Below are 20,709 nucleotides of genomic sequence, written 5' to 3'. Positions count from 1 at the left end.
CAACATTAAAATGCAGTAAATCTAGGCTGCATACCTCCAAAGGTGAAACTTTAGATGTAGGGGTGCTTAGTGCACAGCCTCTGTAAACTGGCAGAAACTGCCTGTGGTCAGGGTCATTTAACAGGAAGGAAACTGGTCAGCTGCCAATATCAAACCCACAAAAAGTGCAAGGAGTCTGGCTACAGTGTCACACATTGGTCAGTGGAGGAGTCTTCTGTTGTTTGTTTTCCAGGGCATGTTTCTGTTTAACTCTTAGGGGGAAAAAAAAAGATCTGGCAACGGTTAACTAGGAAAGGGGATCTACTGAGACACAACCAACCTCCCTCCTGTGATGGCCCTGAAATTTAGTTTTTAAAGTTTTTCTGGAGTCTCCTTGGCTAAGAGTGGTCTGTTCAGTCAGTCAGGGGGCTTAGGATTTTATTTTAATTTCATACAACCGTTTACAAATATAAAAGCCACTCTTAGCTCAGGGCAATACAAAAGCAGGCACCAGGCTGGATTTGCCTCTGGTGCTATTTCAAGGGGACACTGTGAGGAAAAATCTCAACATGTTCCCCATTGCAAGAGTAACTAGGAGTGTGCTGACTATTATCCCGGGAAGTAGGGGTCAGGCCAAACTCAGAGAGGGCTTCCTGGAGGAGCTATGCTGCTGCGTGGGCTGTGTGGGCTGAGTGGGGCTGCGAGGAAGCTTCAGTGGGGAGGGTAAAGGTAAAATAAGCAGGAAGAGGAAGGCTCTGCATGGCTCAAATCTGTGGGCTGAGGGGTGAGTGTGGTCTGAGAGGAGGCAGAGGCCTGAAGTCTCAGAGCCCTGTGGGATGTGCCAGTGATTTGGGGTTAGAAGGCAATAGGGAGCCACTGAAAGAGTTAAGCAAGGATGAGGATTCTCCAACCTTGGCTGCAGAAGGGTGTGAGCAGAGAGAGCTATAGGGCAGAAGCTTGTCCAGAGACAGGCCGTGCAGGGACACAAGGGAGAGAGGACAGGGCTGAGACTTCTCCACTGATCTTGAAGTTTGTCTGGGAGATACTGAGTCTCCTCTTTAGAGAGGAATTTCTGGGAGAAGGGGAAGAAGGACTTTGAGATCAGCCTGGACTGTTCCATCTTTCCCACAGCCCCTGGACCTTCTAAAGATGAACTAAGTCCCCATCTAGTGTGGGGTGCCATCAGCCTGATTATGCTAACTCTTAGGCAGGGGGTGCCCTTCTCCCAGCAGAGCTTCTGTTGGCCACTGCCTGATGGAAAAGAGGCCCAATTTCTTGTGGGCAGAGCTTCTGCAAGCATCTCACCAGAGTCAGTTTCTTTGCTGTTCTTATGGCCTCTGTAGGAGTGTCCATGACCATGACCTCAGTCTCCTATTGGCTTCACTTTCTAGTCAGGTATTGGGGGTGCCTGGCCACAGCAGGTGTCATCTAATCGCCACAGTCCACCATACACATGCTTCTCACTCTGGGGGGTCAGCAACTTCACTGTGAAATGAGTCACTTGTCATAAGTGACTCCATTTTGAAAGATTTAGGATCACAGAACATTATTATACATCATCTACCCTACTGACCTGCAAATGGAAAGCCAAGTTCTGCTAACTTGTGCACTTATCTTACAGGTCCTGAGAGTCTACTGGCGAGCCCCACACCTGTGTCCTGGGATTCAGAAGACTAGTTAGCCTGCTTTGTCCACAGACAGCCAATAATCCACTCAGGGAGATAGACAGGCAATGCAGTAAAAATACAAGAAATAGTTTAAAAATCTTGATAATTAGCAATAGGAAGAAGGCATTGTGCCAGGAGGTAGAATGCTGGATAGATAGGAAGGCAGTTTCCCACAAGCTATGGTGCTCTGAGCCGGACAGGACTTGCATTTTAGGACTTGAGTTCATGTTATTTGGAGACCCCGGATATTTCCAGAGGTGAATGAAGGGACTTTTGTTTTGGGAAACCATCTTGGCCACAGTATGGGAAATGGGTTCAAAAATGGAGTGATCGGTGGGATAGAGAGAACCCATCTGATTTCTGCTTTTATTTTACTCATCTTAATGAACTTAACTACCTGTCCATCAGACAACGTCTGCAATGTGGGCAACTGTGGGAATGGACCTTCCCTCTCATCCTAGTCCATCCCAACACAGCTCTCATCCCAAATGCTGGAGTGACTCATTAACCAAGCCCAGCTAGACAAGAGCTTATTGGATGATAATGACTCTCATTCATTATTGAGTGATAGTAATGATTCGAGTGAAACTAATGACAATTTTTTCCCCTCAAACAGAGACTTTGTGCCAAACTTGTTGTTGATGATGCTTGAAAGATAGTAAGAGGTCATTAAGGAGTTTCTCCCAATTTTATGTTCCTATTGTAGAACACTTTTAAAGAAACAGTTAGGTTTATAGTCAATAAAACCCCATAAACTTTTAGGTCTTACTTAAGTCAGTTATCTATTTATGAAGAAATGATCAAAATGATGCACATGGTTCAGCTGAGCCTTCCTTGATTATGCTTTTCACAAATGTGTTCTCTGCAAAGTTACAGGATCGTCAGTCTAATACTAAACTGGGGCCTGGGTGGAGGATAAGCCCAATGCTCCTGATACTGGGGCCTGGGTGGAGGATAAGCTCAATGCTACTTCCTACTCTGCTTTCACCTTCAGGGTGGAGGAAGATGAGGACCAATTTTCGTGACCTTCCTGGAAAAATCGAGACTCTAAATGCAGAGGCAAATTCTCTGGCTGACTGGGACGACCAGAGAGATGGGTCCTGTTGCAATTTTACCCTGTGGCCTCCATGGGTGGTGGGCCTGGGTACTTATAGAAACCTCTGTTTTCAGTTACTCTGCTAGGATGAAATATTTCTATTTACAAACCACAGTGAATTTGAAACAGTGAGACCGTGGTCCACAAGCCTCCAGCTGGGGAGGGAAATGAAAAAGATACACTTCAAAGCAAGCTTCCCAGAGGCTTGCTTGATGGAGGGAAGTTGGGTTGGAGGGAAGAGGGAAGCAAACTTTAACCTGAGCCTCCCTCCCCCAGCATCAATTCTGCTTCATCATCAGCACATAGCATCACCATCGGACTGGTTGTCTGGGTACATAGGACCACTGTTTGGATAAACAAATGGTTAGGAATGTTGGTTTTCAGCCAGTAGGGCTGAATAGAGCTATCCTAAGTTTAATATAAATTCAGTTTAAAAGAGGTTTTTGTAGCTGTAGACTTTTTATTCCCACTGTTTATCAACCTATCCATAAGTAAAAGTCGAGGATATTCTGTAGAGAAATGACATCAGGGAAAATAATATTAAAATATGTTTTCATTTTTATTACATATTTATTGCTTCCAAATTTAAGAGAACAATAAAACTTGAGCATATATGTAATCTGATCGGAGTTTTCACCGTGAACTGTAGAAGCTTTAAGTTCAATATTATGATTATTTGCAGTAAAATATCTGAAGTCAGTAGGGTGCATTTAGGAAAGGAATTTTGCCTATCAAATATCACCTGCAGAAGCTATGTTGTACTGCCAGCTCTGAATGACTATATGTTGTCTAATATTGAACATTTATGGTGGCTGAGGTTGGCAATACCACCTATGGCCTGAGCAGTGAGATATATCACTAGCAAAAAGAAACAGAGAAGAATTTATCTAGTGTCTGACTATTGGATTATTACTCACATAAAAATGTAAGTGTCAGAGCCTATGGACAAAATAAACACACCTGTGAGAATTGCCCAGACCCAAGTGAAACTGGAGAAAAATGAAAATACGAATGACAGTGATTAGAGCCTCCTTTCTCCTGTTGCTGGCCACAGGCTTCTTCCGTGGAAGTGCTTAGCAGTGGGCCTGGGGTGAAGGTGCTGCCCGATACCATGGGCAGAGAGGACACAGTGATGAGTCAGACACACCTTGCTTAAAAGAAAATGGAAGCGTCAGGTAAGATAAGTACAAAGTAAACCCCTACAGAATATGTTTTGGACATCAGGAATGGTGTGACATGCTGGGGTTGCAGAGAAGTGGAAATTCCAGACTCTTTCAACAAAAAGTAAACATGCAAACAAATAATGAAGTACCAATATGGGACATGCACACCAGAGGCATGTGTGTTTGGTGCAAAGGGAGTCACAGGGAAGCAGCAATCGGGTCTGATTTGTGGAGAAAATGTCTATTCAGGGGGAAGCCCAGAGGAGGTGACCCTACATGATATATGATATTTTAGAGATGAGACCAGAACACAAGGACATTGTCTTAGTGTGGCCACGGAAACAGTCACTGTCTTTTGTGCATTTTATAGATCACAGGTGTGCTTTTCACTGGGACTCACGTCTCTTGAACTTGAGGTTCTCTTTGCAGAGACCATGACGTACATACTAAGGGCCTTCCAATCAGTGGCTGTTTTAATAGAATATTATTTTGGAATCTAAAGAAAATATCTGTTTTAAAATGCAGAAGAACAAAATTGCTGATTGAAAAGTGAACTGTAAGTGACCACTTCACCAATGGAGCTAGGAAGAAGAAATAGAATGTTTGTAATCTCAGCTAAACATCCAGGCAGTGAATATTCCCAGAGACTGAGGCAGAACTTGGAACATGTATTTTCAGGTTGCAGTGGAGACCCGTGAAGCAAGTTTCACATAGAATACAATTTCAGCTCCACAGGCACATTAGGGTTCTCCAGAGAAACAGAACCAACAGGATGCCTATAGATGGAAAGGGATGTATCATAAGGAATCGGCTCCCATGATTCTGGAGGCTGACAGTCCAAGATCTGCAGTGTGAGTCAGCAAGCTGGAGTCTCAGGAGAGCCAATGGTGTAGGTCCAGTCCAAGTCCAAGGCCTGAGAACTAGGAAAGCTGATGGTAGAATTCTAGTCTGAATGCTGGCAGGCTTGAGACATCAGAAGAGTCAATCCTTTAGTTTGTGTCTAAAGGCAGGAAATGACTGATGTCCCAGCTTGAAAGCAGTCAAGCAGAAGAAAGTCCCTGTCACTCATGGCAAGGTCAGCCTTTTGTTCTAGCCAGGCTTTCAAAGGATTAGATGAAGCCCTTCCACAATGGGCAGGGCAAGCTGCCTTACTCAGTCTACCAATTCCAATGTTAATGTCACCCAGAAACACCCAGAAGAATGTTTGGCCAAATATCTGGGCACCCCATGGCCCAGTCAAGTTGACATATAGAATTAACCATCACGAAACATGTACACAGAGAGAAGTTTGGGAAAATGGAGTACCAGGAAATTGTTTGTTTGTTTTGTTTTTTGCATTTTGGTTTTTAGTTTTCAGAAGATTTTTGGGGACCAGGTGGTATTTGGTTACATGAATAAGTTCTTTAGTGGTGATTTCTGAGATTTTCATGCACCCATCACCCGAGCAGGGTACACTGTACCAAATGTGTAGTCTTTTCTCCCTCATCCCCCTCCCACCCTTTCCCCCGAGTCTCCAAAATCCATTGTATCAGTCTTATGCCTTTGCATCCTTGTAGCTTAGATTCCATTTATGAGTGAGAACATATGATGTTTGGATTTCCATTCCTGAGTTACTTCACTTAGAATAATGGTCTCCAGTTCCATCCAGGTTGCTGCAGATGCCATTATTTCATCCTTTTTATGGCTGAGTAGTATTCCATAGTGTGTGTGTGTGTGTGTGTATGTGTGTGTGTATGTGTGTTTGTGTGTATATATATATATGTATATCTCACAATTTCTTCATCCACTCATTGATTGATGGACATTTGGGCTGGTTCCATATTTTTGCAATTGCAAATTGTGCTGCTATAAACATGCACGTGCAAGTATCTTTTTCATATAACGACTTATTTTCCTCTGGGTAGATACCCAGTAGTGGGATTGCTGGATCAAATGGTAGTTGTACTTTTCGTTCTTTAAGGAATCTCCACACTGTTTTCCATAGTGATTGTGCTAGTTTACATTCCCACCAGCAGTGTAAAAGTGTTCCCTTTTTACCACATCCACGCCAACTTCTCTTAGTTTTTGATTTTTTGATTGTGGCCATTCTTGCAGGAATAAGGTGGTATTGCATTATGGTTTTGATTTGCATTTCCCTGATCATTAGTGATGTTGAGCATTTTTTCATACGTTTGTTGGCCATTTGTATATCTTCTTTTGAGAATTGTCTATTCATGTTCTTAGCTCACTTTTTGATAGAATTGGTTTTTTTTCTTGCTGATTTGTTTGAGTTCCTTGTAAATTCCAGATATTAGTCTTTTGTCGAATGTATAGATTGTGAAGATTTTCTCCCACTCTGTGGGTTGTCTGTTTACTCTGCTGGCTGTTTCTTATGCTGTGCAGAAGTTTTTCAGTTTAATTAAGTCCCATCTATTTATCTTTATTTTTGTTGCATTTGCTTTTGGGTTCTTGGTCATAAAGTCTTTGCCTAAGCCAATGTCTAGAAGGGTTTTTCTCATGTTATCTTCTAGAATCTTTATGGTTTTAGGTCTTAGATTTAAGTCTTTGATCCATCTTGAGTTGATTTTTGTATAAAGCGAGAGATGAGGATCCCATTTCATTCTTCTACATGTGGCTTGCCAATTATCTCAGCACCATTTGTTGAATACGGTGTCCTTTCTCCACTCTGTTTTTGTTTGCATTGTCAAAGATCAGTTGGCTGTAAGTAAGTGGCTTTAGTTATGGGTTCTGTACTCTGTTCCATTGGTCTATGTGCCTATTTTTATACCAGTACCATCCTGTTTTGGTGATTATGGTTTTATAGTATAGTTTGAAATCAGGTAATGTGATGCATCCAGATTTGTTCTTTTTGCTTAGTCTTGCTTTGTCTATGTGGGTTCATTTTTTGTTCCATATGAATTTTTGGATTTTTTTTCTGGTTCTGTGAGGAATAATAGTGGTATTTTGATGGAAATTGCATTGAATTTGTAGGTTGCTTTTGGCAGTATAATTATTTTCACAATATTGAATCTACCCATTCATAAGTATGGAATGTATTTCCATTTGTCTGTGTTGTCTATGACTTCTTCCAGCAGTGTTTTGTAGTTTTCCTTGTAGATGTTTTTCACCTCCTTGGTTAGGTATATTCCTACATATTTTATTTTGTTGCAGCTATTGTAAAAGGGGTTAAATTTTTTATTTGATTCTCAGCTTGGTCACTATTGGTGTATACCAGAGCTACTGATTTGTGTACATTAATTTTGTTATCTTGAAACTTTGCTAAAATCATCTATCAGATCCAGAAGCTTTAGGGTTTTCTAGGTATACAATCATATCATCAGCAAACAGCAACAGTTTGACTTCCTCTTTATGGATTTGGATGCCCTCTATTTATTTCTCTTGTCTGGTTGCTCTGGCTAGGACTTCTGGTACTATGTTGAATAGAAGTGGTACCAGGAAATCTTAAGAGAATTTTTCGTCATGTTGCAGATGGGTTGATTGCTTGTGTGTTCAGTTCTACTTTGTGTTATATGGCCATCATTTTCAAATGCCTAACCGCAAATAAAGCTTGGGAGGTATACAATTAAGTTATATTCCAGTTAGAGCTGCCAGATTTAGTAAATAAAAATAGAGGAGGATGCCCCCCAAAATTTGAATTTCAGATACACACTTCTTTTAGTATGTCCCAAATAGTGAATAAATATTCAAATGTAATTGGAGTCCTAAATTTTAACTGGCAATTCCAACTTCAATACAAGGTCAAGTTAAAAAAACTACCCTTAAGTTTATCTGTCCTAATTTTTGTGTATATTTACAAAATAAATTTACTTTTTAAAATTTGAATTTCCATTCCATTTCAATCTATAAAAATTTGAACTAAAAAATGAATTTTCTTTAAAAAGTGAAACTGGTAAATGACAATATCTTTGATGATCATAATAAAAAGTTGAAGGTCTTAAAAAAAAGTAATGACTGCAGTAGGAATTTCTATGGGAAGATTTCCTGAGGGGTCGAACAAGACTTTTCTGCCAGCATTAATGTTATTTTGACTTGATTTTAAGTTGTCTTTAATATCAATGCTTGTGACTAAAGTCATCTCTATTTCAGTGCCATACTACAGAGCTGATAGAACCTTGGCAATACAAACCCATATATTCACTCCCTACACCCCATTACATCTGTTTGCTGTTTCAAGCCACTAAGTTTGTGCTCACCCAGTCCCTGCTACCAGGAATGCCTTCCACCCAGCCCATGTGGGGAAGCTCAATTTGCCCTTCAGGACTCAAGAGTAGGGGTTGAAACTGCCATTGCTGACATAACCCGTTCCATCTTGCTTCCAACCTCCAAGTCGTCCTTGTTCATTCCTGTCATAGGTCAAACTAATTTTGGGAGGAACTTAGTCCATAGTTTAACTTTAAAACAAAGATAGTAACAGCCTTTTCCCCAAACAAACCCCATTCCTGCCTGGGGACTAGGCTGCCTTTGTAGGACTAACAAATTAGCAACAAGATTCAGAATTATGGTTTAGGAGTTAGGCAGCGAGGGGCTACAAGATGCTGACCCTCCCCGAATTGCTCCTGGGGATAACATCACTATTACAAAACCTAAGATCAGTGCTTGGGATATTTTTGCAGACCCTGCACTTGATGGATCAGCTAGCACCACCCAGATCAATAAACTGACTCATCTGATCTTGTGGTCCCCACTCAGGAACTGACTCAGTGTAGGAGGACAGCTTCGACTCCCTATAATTTTATCTCTGACCCAGCCAATCAGCACTCTGAATTCACTGGACTCTACCCACCAAATTATCCTTAAAAACCCTAACCCCTGAGTCTTTGGAGAGACTGATTTGAGTAATAATAAAACTCTGGTCTCCCGTACAGTCAGCTCTGCATGAATTATACTCTTTCTCTATTGCAATTCCTCTGTCTTGATAAACGGACTCTGTCTAGGCAGTGGACGAGGAGAACCCGTTGGGCAGTTATGTTGTCTCATAATGAAGTCTTCTGTGGGCTACATGCTACCGTGTAGATGGGCATAGCCCCCCTTCTCCAATTTTATTGTCCTCCCTGATTTACTCACTGACATTTCCCAACTCACTTGCAAGCTGTTTAGCTGTTTTCTTAGAGCCTCAAGTATATACTAGACAGAGTTTGCCGAAAGAAGGAAGACATAGGCCCGTTCATAATTTGGTAAGCTTTATTCAAGCCCCTCAAATATAACATCAATTCAGTAAAACAATAATTAATCTGCCTGATTTTTGTCCCTGTCTCAACTCTTTGAAAAATAATAACTCCAGCTTAATTAACCAGAAGCTGCTGTCTATTGTTTTATGAGGCATGTCTGGTTTAATTTTAAAACACATTAATGGAGAGTTTGTTTTTCCTTCTGTTCTCCTCCTTGGTGAATAGTCAGGTTTCTTTCATGGTGGGACTTTTGCATTTAAATCATATAATTTACTAAACAGAAGAAGGCATGCAAAATGAGACAAATGTTTGAAGATGCATGGGGTTTTGCTTATTTTTCCTGTTATATTATTGGTTAACAAAATATTTGGTTGCTTGCTTAGTGTATTTCTAATGAGGATATGATAAGGGTGTCAGGTGGGCAAGAGTAAACCTGGAAATCAACCAGGTAATCTCAAGGCCAGGATAAAAATAAAAGTCAGTGAAAAGTCCAGATCCTTCCATTTTAATAGCAAACATTGTTTTTTGCAACAAATATTGATGAAATATTTCAATTTTCTTGCAACAAATACTAATCAAACATTTCAATTTTCATATGGTTTCTTGGTGTGAGAACTAATGCTTACTGCTTACTGTATGCCACTGGCTTGTCAGGCCACAAGAAGTATCTGAGGGTGAGATGTGTCTCCTAAAAAGCCACATATTTTTTAGCAGAAGAGAAAAAAAATATATTTATAATCACCTTAGAGAGTTAAACATCACAGAAAGTGTGCATGTGTATAAACATGGAAAAGGAATGAATTCATTTTGCCTAGGAATTAAGGAAAGATGAACGAGCTGCTTAAGGATTATTAGGGGTTCCATGGGACACAAGGAGAGAGCAAGGACACTGTGGGCAAAGGGACCGGCCCCAGCACAGTTGGCAAGGGATGGGAGGAGTTATGGAGATGAGAATGGAAAGATGAGCAGGGAGTTGGTGACCAGATGGTAAAGGATCTTGTATGCATGGTGAGAAATGTGGACTTTATCTTATATTCATGATATTTTAAGAATAATAAGGGAACATTAAAAATGTAAGTAGGGTGGTAATGTAGGCAAAGGACTGGAGGAGGAGATGAGCTGAAGCAGTAGACACCAGTGTGACCCTTGGAGACAGATGTGGAGCAAGCAGAGAAAATGTATGGCACTGGGCTTTTGAGGACAGCCAGCCTCTCAGGGACAGGACGGTGGGAGGGACTCATCTTTTTCAAGAATGTTCGTTGATTTCCTTCTTCTTTCCTCTCCGTCTTTCTGACCTTCTGCCTGCTTTCTTTATTTTTCAAAGTACCAACACTTGGCTCTGTTGATCATTTCTATTGTTTTCTTTTCTTTTTTCCTTTTTTTTTTTTTTTTTTTTTTAACGGAGTCTTGCTCTGTCACCCAGGCTGGAGTATAATGGCGCGATCTTGGCTCACCGCAATCTCTGTCTCCTGGGTTCAAGCAATTCTCCTGCCTCAGCCTCCTGAGTAGCTGGGATTAGAGGTGTGAGCCACTGCACCCGGCTAATTTATTTTTTATTATTTATTTATTTTTTAGTAAAATGGGGTTTTGCCATGTTGGCCAGGCTGATCTTGAACTCCTGACCTCAGGTGATCTGCCTGCCTCAGCCTCCCAAAAGTGCTGGGATTACAGGCATGAGCCACCGCACCAGGCCTGTTTTTTATTTTATTAGTTTATTCTTACTGTTATGATCTCCATTCTTCTTGTTTTTTGAAATAATTTTTCTTTTATTTAAAATGTAACTGAATTATTTTGATACTCTTTTCTCTAAATAACTCATTAAACATACTGCTAAATATCTACTTCTATCAATCATCTCACAAGTAGTTTTTCTTTTTGCTTGACAGGTTCTTACTGTGTTGCTCAGTATGGAATGTAGTGATTTGATCACTGCAGCCTCAGTCTTCTGGCCTTGAGCCATCCTCCTGCCTCAGCCTGTTGAGTTGCTGGGACTACAGTTATGCACCACCATGCCAGACTAATTTTTTTTTTTTTAGTAGAGATGAGGTCTCACTATGTTGCCCAAGCTGGTCTTGAACTCTGGAGCTCAAGTGATCCTCCTGCCCTGGCCTCCCAAAGTGCTGGGATTACAGGTGTGAACCACCATGCCTCACTACCAGCACTTTCACCATTGTTTGTTTCTATTCTCTCTTTAACCCATGCAATTTTTTAAAATTTTAATTTCAGAATGTTAAGAATTTATGCTAGTGTCCAAACATTTTTAATGATCTTTTATTGTTGATTTCTAATTTAATTGCGTTGTGATCAGAGAACATTATCTATATGATAAAAGGGCTTTTTAAAAATCATTGTTGAGATTTCCACTTAGGACCTAGACTGTGGTTAACTTATAAAATAAAATAAACCACTATATTTTACTTGTAAAGACTGTATGTTATTATCATATTTGGTACATGCCTCTGTATCTATGATACCATGTTTGGTAATTTTGGTGTTCAAATCTATAACCTTATAACCTTTCATTTTTTTTTGTCTGTTTGATCTACTAGGTAAAAGTGAGTTCAAACTGACTATTCTGTGGATTTCTTAAATGGATCTGTTTCTGTCAGTTTTTCTTTATTCCCTGTTGTTTGCAGTATTCCCGTATCTTCCTTATGGTCAATTATTTTTATTATTATGTTGGTTTCTTCTTTATCCATATTAGCATTTTTTGCTTAAATTATATTTTTAAAAATTAACATCACTATAGCTTTATTTTGGTTAGAATGTGCCTGCTATGTCTTCTTCTGTTTCTTTATTTTCAATTTTTTTTGAGGTCTTATTCTACATCTATTTCTTGTCAGCAACATATATCTAGATAAAAAATACATATCCAATCCTCTGTCTTTATTAGAAGAGTTCAACAATTTATATTTGTTATGATTAATTACATGTTTGGACTAACTGCTGTCATCTTATTTTGTTTGCTGTTAACTATTTTTTCCCATTATCTTTTTCTATTATCTGATAGGTCAGGAATAAGCAGTTATTTTCTATAAAGGGCAGATGGCAAAAATTTTGGGCTTTGTGTACCAAGGGGCAGAGGCAAAGATGCATTGTGATGCTTACACAACAACAGAGAAAACAAGTTTCCACAAAATTCGTATTGATGGTGTTCTAATGGTAATATATAATTATAACAGAACAAAGTTGAGGACAAAAGCTAATACTTCTAAACAAGTTTATTTTTCCTAGACAACTTCTGGGCACATTTATTTAACTGCTGCAATCAAATATGACTTAATTTACTTCCCATGGGTAAATGGTATTCCCTGCTTGGCCAACAAAGGAGACACTTGGAAACTTACTGTGGTCATAGCCTTTTTTCATTTTCTTTCTTTCTTTCCCTTCCTTCCTTCCTTCCTTCCTTCCTTCCTTCCTTCCTTCCTTCCTTCCTTCCTTCCTTCCTCCCTCCCTCCCTCCCTCCCTCCCTCCCTCCCTCCCTCCCTCCCTCCCTTCCTTCCTTCCTTCCTTCCTTCCTTCCTTCCTTCCTTCCTTCCTTCCTTCCTTCCTTCCTTCCTTTCTCTCTCTCTCTCCTTCTTCCTTTTTCTTTTCTTTGTTTTTTTTTTAGAGATATTTTTGCCATATTGCCCAGGCTGGTCTCAAACTCCTGGACTCAGGCCATCTGTCTGCCTCGGCCTCCCAAAGTGCTGGGATTACATGTATGAGCTACTGCACCCAGTCCATTTTCTTCACTCTGTAAAGAAATTGTACTGTGGTGAGAGAGAGCCTGTTCTAACGACCTTGTTTGCCTCACCATAGCTGCCATGAGAAGCAGTGTTGTGAGGGGTGCCTAATCTGGCCATGCTGGTGGATGGTGGGTTCTTGGAGCTGCAGCATGACATCATTGCCTAAGAAACACAAGGCTTAGCTTAGCCAGCTGACTCAGTAATACTCTACCTTGCCTTAAAATTGCAACATGTAAAGTCCACTTTTTTCTTCTTTTCTTGTTTTGACGTGATGAGTATGCACCAGTAAAAGTCGTGGCCTGTCAACGCGTGTGGCTCTTGAGATGCTGTGCTATATGCCATATGCTATAGCCACGACTGCAGCATATAAAGCTATATGCTACATGTTATATGCTATAGCATAGCATCTCAAGAGCCACATGTGTTGACAGGCCATGACTTTTGGTGACCTGTCCAGTATGGTGACAAGTCCTATTCCATTCAAAACTTTCCGTGTATGGCCAGGAGAAAGCCATGAGTTCCATGATGGGACTGCCCAATTCTGCCCACATAGCACTAAAGCAACCATGGATTGCCTACAAATGAATGGGCATGCCATGTTCCAGCAAAACTATATTTATGGGCACCGGGATTTTAATTTCATAGAATTTTCACATGTCATGATGAAATATTCTTCTTTTGAGTTTTTTGTTTTTTGTTTCTGTTTGTTTGTTTGTTTATTTGTTTTTAGGTGGAGACTCACTCTGTCACCCAGGCTGGAGTGCAGTGGTGTGATACTGGCTCACTGCAACCTCTGCCTGCTAAGTTCAAACAATTCTCGTGCCTCAGCCTCCCAAGTAGCTGAGATTATAGGCGCACACCATCAAACCCAGCTAATTTTTTGTATTTTTAGTAGAGACGGGGTTTCCTCATGTTGACCAGGCTGATCTCGAACTCCCAACCTCAAGTTACCCACCCATCTCAGCTTCCCAAAGTGTTGGGATTACAGGCATGGGCCACAGCGCCTGGACTTTGAGCTTTTTCAACCATTAGGAAATGTAATAACGAATCTTAGCTCATAGATCATACAAAAATAGGTGGTAGGCCAGATATGATAAATAATTTAAAATTTCCTGCTGCAATTTTTTTGTTCCATCTCTCCTGTTTGGAAGCTATAGATTGTATTCATTTAGTAGTCTCTCTTAATTTTTAAAATCATGCCTACTATTTTTAAAATAAAGAACAGTCATACTTCTATTTTTAAAACTAAATTATACTTGTTTATAATGAATCCAAAGTTAATCATGTTTCTATCCTGTATTTGATCTTTCATAAGAGGACACATCAGATTAAGGTCTCTAGATCAGAGCTTTAGGACCAAGAACACAGCGTTTCTCAGTCATCTCCATTTATTACATAGAAAGGCCATGCAGACAGCAGCAGGGAAAACATGAACTTTGGGGTCAGACAAGTCTGGTTTAAAATGTTAAATGTTGGTCCTCCCTATCCTCCCTAACTCATTTTATGAGGCCAGCATCATCCTGATACCAAAGCATGGCAGAGACACAATAAAAAAAGAGAATTTTACGTCAATATCCCAGATGAACATTGATGCAAAAATCCTCCGTAAAATACTGGCAAACTGTATCCAGCAGCACATCAAAAAGCTTATCCACCACCATCAAGTCTGCTTCATCCCTGGGATGCAAGGCTGGTTCAACATATGCAAATCAATAATTGTAATCCATCACATAAACAGAACCAATGGCAAAAACCACATGATTATCTCAATAGATGCAGAAAAGGCCTTTGACAAAATTCAACAGCCCTTTATACTAAAAACTCTCAATAAACTAGGTATTGATGGAATGCATTTCAAAATGATAAGAGCTATTTATGACAAACCCACAGCCAATATCATACTGAATGGGCAAAAACTGGAAGCATTCCCTTTGAAAACCAGCACAAGACAGAGATGCCCTCTCTCACCACTCCTATTCAACATAGTGTTGGAAGTTCTGGCCAGGGCAATCAGGCAGGAGAAAGAAATAGAGTGTGTTCGATCAGAAAAAGAGGAAGTCAAATTGTCCCTGTTTGCAGATGACATGATTGTATATTTAGAAAACCCCATCGTCTCAGCCCCAAATCTCCTTAAGCTGATAAGCAACTTCAGCAAAGTCTCAGGATACAAAATCAATGGCAAAAATCACAAGCATTCCTATGCACCAAGAACAGACCAACAGAGAGCCAAATCATCAGTGAACTCCCATTCACAATTGCTTCAAACAGAATAAAATACCTAGGAATCCAACTTACAAAGGATGTGAAGGACCTCTTCAAGGATAACTACAAACCACTGCTCAATGAAATAAAAGAGGACACAAACAAATGGAAGAATATTTCATGCTCGTGGATAGGAAGAATCAATATCATGAACAATGGCCATACTGCCCAAGGTAATTTATAGATTCAATGCCAACCCCATCAAGCTACCAATGACTTTCTTCACAGAATTGGAAAAAACTTCTTTAAAGTTCATATGGAACCAAAAAAGAGCCTGCATTGCCAAGACAATCCTAAGCCAAAAGAACAAAGCTGGAGGCATCATGCTACCTGAATTCAAACTATACTACAAGGCTAGAGTAACCAAAACAGCATGGTACTAGTACCAAAACAAATATATATACAAATGGAACAGAATGGAGGCCTCAGAAACAACAGCACACATCTACAACCATCTGATCTTTGACAAACCTGACAAAAATATGAAATGGGAAAGGGATTCCCTATTTAATAAATGGTGCTGGGAAAACTGGCTAGCCAGATGTAGAAAGCTAAAACTGGATCCCTTTTTTCCACCTTATACAAAAATTAATTCAAGATGGATTAAAGACTTAACTGTTAGACCTAAAAACATAAAAACCCTAGAAGAAAACCTAGGCAATAACATTCAGGACATAGGCATGTGTAAGGACTTCATGACTAAAACACCAAAACCAACGGCAACAAAAGCCAAAATAGACAAATGGGATCTAATTAAACTAAAGAGCTTCTGCACAGCAAAAGAAACTACCATCAGAGTGAACAGGCAACCTACAGAATGGGAGAAAATTTTTGCAATTTACCCATCTGACAAAGGGCTAATATCCAGAATCTACAAAGAACTTAAACAAATTTACAAGAAAAAAATAACCCCATCAAAAAGTGGGCAAAGGATATGAACAGACACTTCTCAAAAGAAGACATTTATGCAGCCAAGAGACACATGAAAAAAATGTTCATCATCACTGGTCATCAGAGAAATGCAAATCAAAACCACAATGAGATACCATCTCACACCAGTTAGAATGGCAATCATTAACAAGTCAGGAAACAACAAATGTTGGAGAGAATGTGCAGAAATAGGAACCCTTTTACATTGTTGGTGGGAGTGTAAACTAGTTCGATCATCATGGAAGACAGTGTGGAGATTCCTCAAGGATCTAGAACTAGAAATACCATTTGACCCAGTCATCCCATTACTGGGCATATACCCAAAGGATTATAAATCATGCTACTATAAAGACACATGCACACGTATGTTTACTGCAGCACTCTTCACAATAGCAAAGACTTGGAACCAACCCAAATGTCCATCAATGATAGACTGGATTAAGAAATGTGGCACATATACACCATGGAATACTATGTAGCCATAAAAAAGGATGAGTTCATGTCCTTTGCAGGGACATGGATGAAGCTGGAAATCATCATTCTGAGCTAACTATCACAAGGACAGAAAACCAAACACTGCATGTTCTCACTCATAGGTGGGAATTGAACAATGAGAACACTTGGACACAGGGTAGGGAAAATCACACCCCAGGGCCTGTTGTGGGGTGGGGGTTGGGGGGAGGGGGGGACAGCATTAGGAGAAATACCTAATGTAAATGATGAGTTAATGGGTGCAGCAAACCAGCATGGCACATGTATACCTATGTAACAAACCTGCATGTTGTGCACATGTACCCTGACACTTAAAGTATATTTATTAAAAAAACTACATATATCTAGTGAATTTTTAAAAACATGTTTGTGAGAAAAAATTAAAAGTAGTATTGTTACATTAAAAAAAAAAATGTTAGTCCTCCCCAGTCCTTCCCCTTTGGGCAATTCACCTTACCCTTCTGAGCCCTAGTTTTTTTCATTTGTAAAGCTAAGCTAGTAATACTTAAATGGACTATGAGTTTTTATTAGAAATCATATCTATAAATCTCTGCTCTTAGTAGTCACTCACTGAAATGTCCTCATCACCCTAACTTTACTCAAGCCAGTGTGCTGCGTCTTAGAAACATTTAGCTGCAGCTGTAGGTGTCTGCATTCCTGAATACAACAATCCAGCTCTAAACTTTTGCTCTGTCTCGGAGATTTCACTCAGTCTGTTGTGCAAGAACATTTATAAAGCACACAACACATCACCCCTAAATGGGACATCTCAATTTCTCAAAGGCCACAACACCGTGTCTGGTTTCGTGAAAGACTGCTCTGGTGGATGGTAAACTGGACATCTCAGCAAAGACTCATCATTCTACACTCAGCTATGCTAAAAGTCTGTTTCACTGTGTGCCCCCCATTAGGCCATCAAGGGAGATTTGATGGGCTGTGTGAATGGACCTGTGTGAAATCTGAGCTCAAGAGTGGGTCCCTCCTGACAGGTCAGAATGTGCGAGCATCCATCTTACCAGTTACTTGAAAATGTATGGTTTTTTCCTGTTATAAATCTCATTTTAATTTTGTTCCTGCAGTGAATGCGGAGATGTGGTTATGCGTACTAACAGCCTTACACATTCTCAACCTGAAAATGAAGAAAATATTCTCACCAATGATAACAAAAATAAACTTGCTAATAAAAGAGTATTATTGTTATAGATTCTTAAATTTTTATGTCTCAAATTTTCTTTCACCTATTATATATACTAAGCAGGGCATTGTAGAGAAATTAAAGCAATAGTGAATGAATGGCAAAAAAAAAAAAAAAAAAAAAAAAAGACTAGAAGCAAAGTATTTCTTCAGAACTGCCTAGCAAATGATTATTTAAGTTTTCCTTCTTCCTCCCCTTGCAACTTCTTTCTTAGATGTTGCATTATTTAAACAGTATACCAAACTGCCTTTAATTTCCTCCAATTGAAATATGCAATATAGTCTATCTTTTTAGCAAAAAGGAAAAAAAAATTTTTAAATCAAAGTAGTCAATTACAAATAGAGCAAGAAGGCAGTCTATACCATTCAGGATTACAAAAAGAACATAGAGAATGAAGCTCCACACTTTTCAAGAATGCTGAAACAGAAACCTTCCATTAAAGTATTAATTCTACTCACTCCAGAAGTCCATCTTCTTCCCATAACCTGACCTGCCCTTAGGCTTCTCAGAGTAAAGTGGTCTCAGCCTAGCAAAGGGAGGTTCAGTCAAAGCGGGTGGAGTTGTTTAGGTCAGGTGTCGAAGGGAACGAGTGCCTTAGGCAGATCGGAACCACCCGTGCATGCAGGTCTGGAGGCCTCAGTGCAGGTGATGGATTGCCAGACCGGATTAGGGGCCTGGGGACAGGCGACTCCTCAACACCTCTAAGGCAGTAAAAATGATCCCTTGCAAGCATCTTCAATGCCTCTCTCATCTTTCAGTCTGGTTGTGCTCTGGCCCTGTGAAAGGAGCACACAAGCTTGACTCCATTCCTGACCTCAAATTCTTCCTGCCTCCTTGGGAGCTAAGGCCTGTTCTGGATGAGGAAGTTTAGATCCAGGTAGTGCAGCAGGAAAGGGGAAGGGTGATCTGGAAAATATTTGGATATCATTGGCAAATAACAAACCATCCCTCAGATAAAAATATACATATCTCTTTGGGAGGCCGAGGTGGGTGGATCATGAGGTCAGGAGGTCGAGACCATCCTGGCTAACACGGTGAAATCCCGTCTCTACTAAAAATACGAAAAATTAGCCGGGTACAGTGGCAGGCGCCTGTAGTCCCAGCTACCCAGGAGGCTGAGGAAGGAGAATGGCACGAACTCGGGAGGTGGAGCTTGCAGTGAACCAAGATCACGCCACTGCACTCCAAGCTGTGCGACAGAGCGAGACGCCGTCTCAAAAAAATAAAAAAACCAAAAAAAATATATATATATACATATCTTACATGTCTGACCACTGATCAACACGTGAAAGCAGGGGTGTCAGCCTAGATTCTCAAGGACATAAGTTACATTATTATGATGGCTTTCACGTTCGAAGTGAAACTTATATGGACTAACCAAACCCTACTGGCCTCACTATCAATATTGTCTCTGAATATTCCTATTCCCCAGCTCTGCGCCCACTCCGAATTCCCCTAGCATGGCACACAGCCCTCCAGCATGGGTATTCAACAGCAATGGCCTCCTGGGCTTGGCCCACTCAGTGTTGTATCTATAGGGTCCAGCAGCAGGCCTGGCCCTGGGTAAGGAAGAATCAGACCCATCACAGGAGGCTGGGGGCTGGGTGGTGGGCAGAAGTGTTTATGAAAAGCTGAGGGTACAGGTGTACTCACTCACACATGTACTCATTCATTCATTCATTCCGTCAGTCAGTCAGTCAGTCAGTCCATCGTTCAACTGCTACCACCTGTCCACAGTCTTCCTGGCTCTAGGGATGTTACTCTAGAAGAAGGCAGGCTGGTCTCTTCCCACAGAAACCACAGGAGAAGAGGCAGGAAGGTACTCGGTCTTCTGCAATCCATCCAGGGCCCCCAAGAACACACCAAAGGGCACAGAACTTGGACCTGGATTGTCAGAAGGAGTCTGGAAAAGTGAGGTCTCTCTAGGACCTAAGGGATGAAGTGGGAAGCAGAAAAGTCAGGAACAGAGGGTAGGAAGGTTCCTACTGATGTATTTCAATATTATCTGTAGCCTCTGAGAAACAAGACACTTAACTGGTCTGAGCTTCAGTTTCCCCATAAGTAAAATGGGGATAATAATAGGGAAATCACTGGGTTGTTGTGAAGGCTTAATGAAAAATGCACAGGAAGCATCTAACAGAGTCCCTGACACCTTCCTTGACCTTCAATCTGTCTGGTGGATGAATGGGTGACTCTTAGGGGTAGAGAAAGACTCAATGATTTATAAGTTTAATTTGCTCTAGATTACAGCAGGGACGCAACTCCAATTTTCTTTTCTTTCTTTCTTTTCTTGGTGAAGGTCCAATTTAATATACTATTTATTGCCCTCTATGAAATGGGTGAAACTAAAGATATTTTCCATTCTTTGTGTTCAGCCACTGATGAAATCTGACCAAAGAAAGCAGTTTATTCCAAGTACCCAGCAGTTAGCCCTGAATAACATTGGTTAGCAAATTCAAATTAGATTAAAAGAAAAAGAGCTCTAAAAACTTTACCCTATAGATGGGAGATGCACCAAAGGACTGCACACTCGGAAGCCCTGGGGAACGGCCAACTCTGGCCACATTAATTGCCTCCCCTGTCACTGCCAAATGACAGATCTTCTAATATGAGGACAGGTTTTAAGGTTCCTAAATGACACTGTGGAAAAGTGAACAGATGGGACCTACACCAGCCCGGGGCAGTGCTTAACTCCCTGCCTAAAATCACAGTGAAGTTATGAAACTGAGAAATCAAACACTTCCTGAGTTAGCAGGGTGTGGAACACACTGGGGTCTGCGTACAAGACATAATATGATACTTGTGTTTACAAGTAGATGGTTGATGACTTGATCATCTATAAGAGGATCGATAAGGATCCATCTATAAGGATCTCTAATCCTTATAGAGCCACAAAACCATGTCCAGTCTGTAATTCTTCACTCATCTTTGTTCCGACCACTGGATGGAGGCTCTGTGAGGGTAGCAACAGGCTCAGCTTATTCACTGTATGACTTAATACCACATAGTTAACACTCAAAAGAGATAGA

This window comes from Macaca fascicularis, chromosome 9 (assembly GCF_037993035.2).
Source record: "Macaca fascicularis isolate 582-1 chromosome 9, T2T-MFA8v1.1".
In the NCBI taxonomy this organism is placed as follows: domain Eukaryota; kingdom Metazoa; phylum Chordata; class Mammalia; order Primates; family Cercopithecidae; genus Macaca; species Macaca fascicularis.
Note: the sequence above shows the minus strand (reverse complement) of the source record.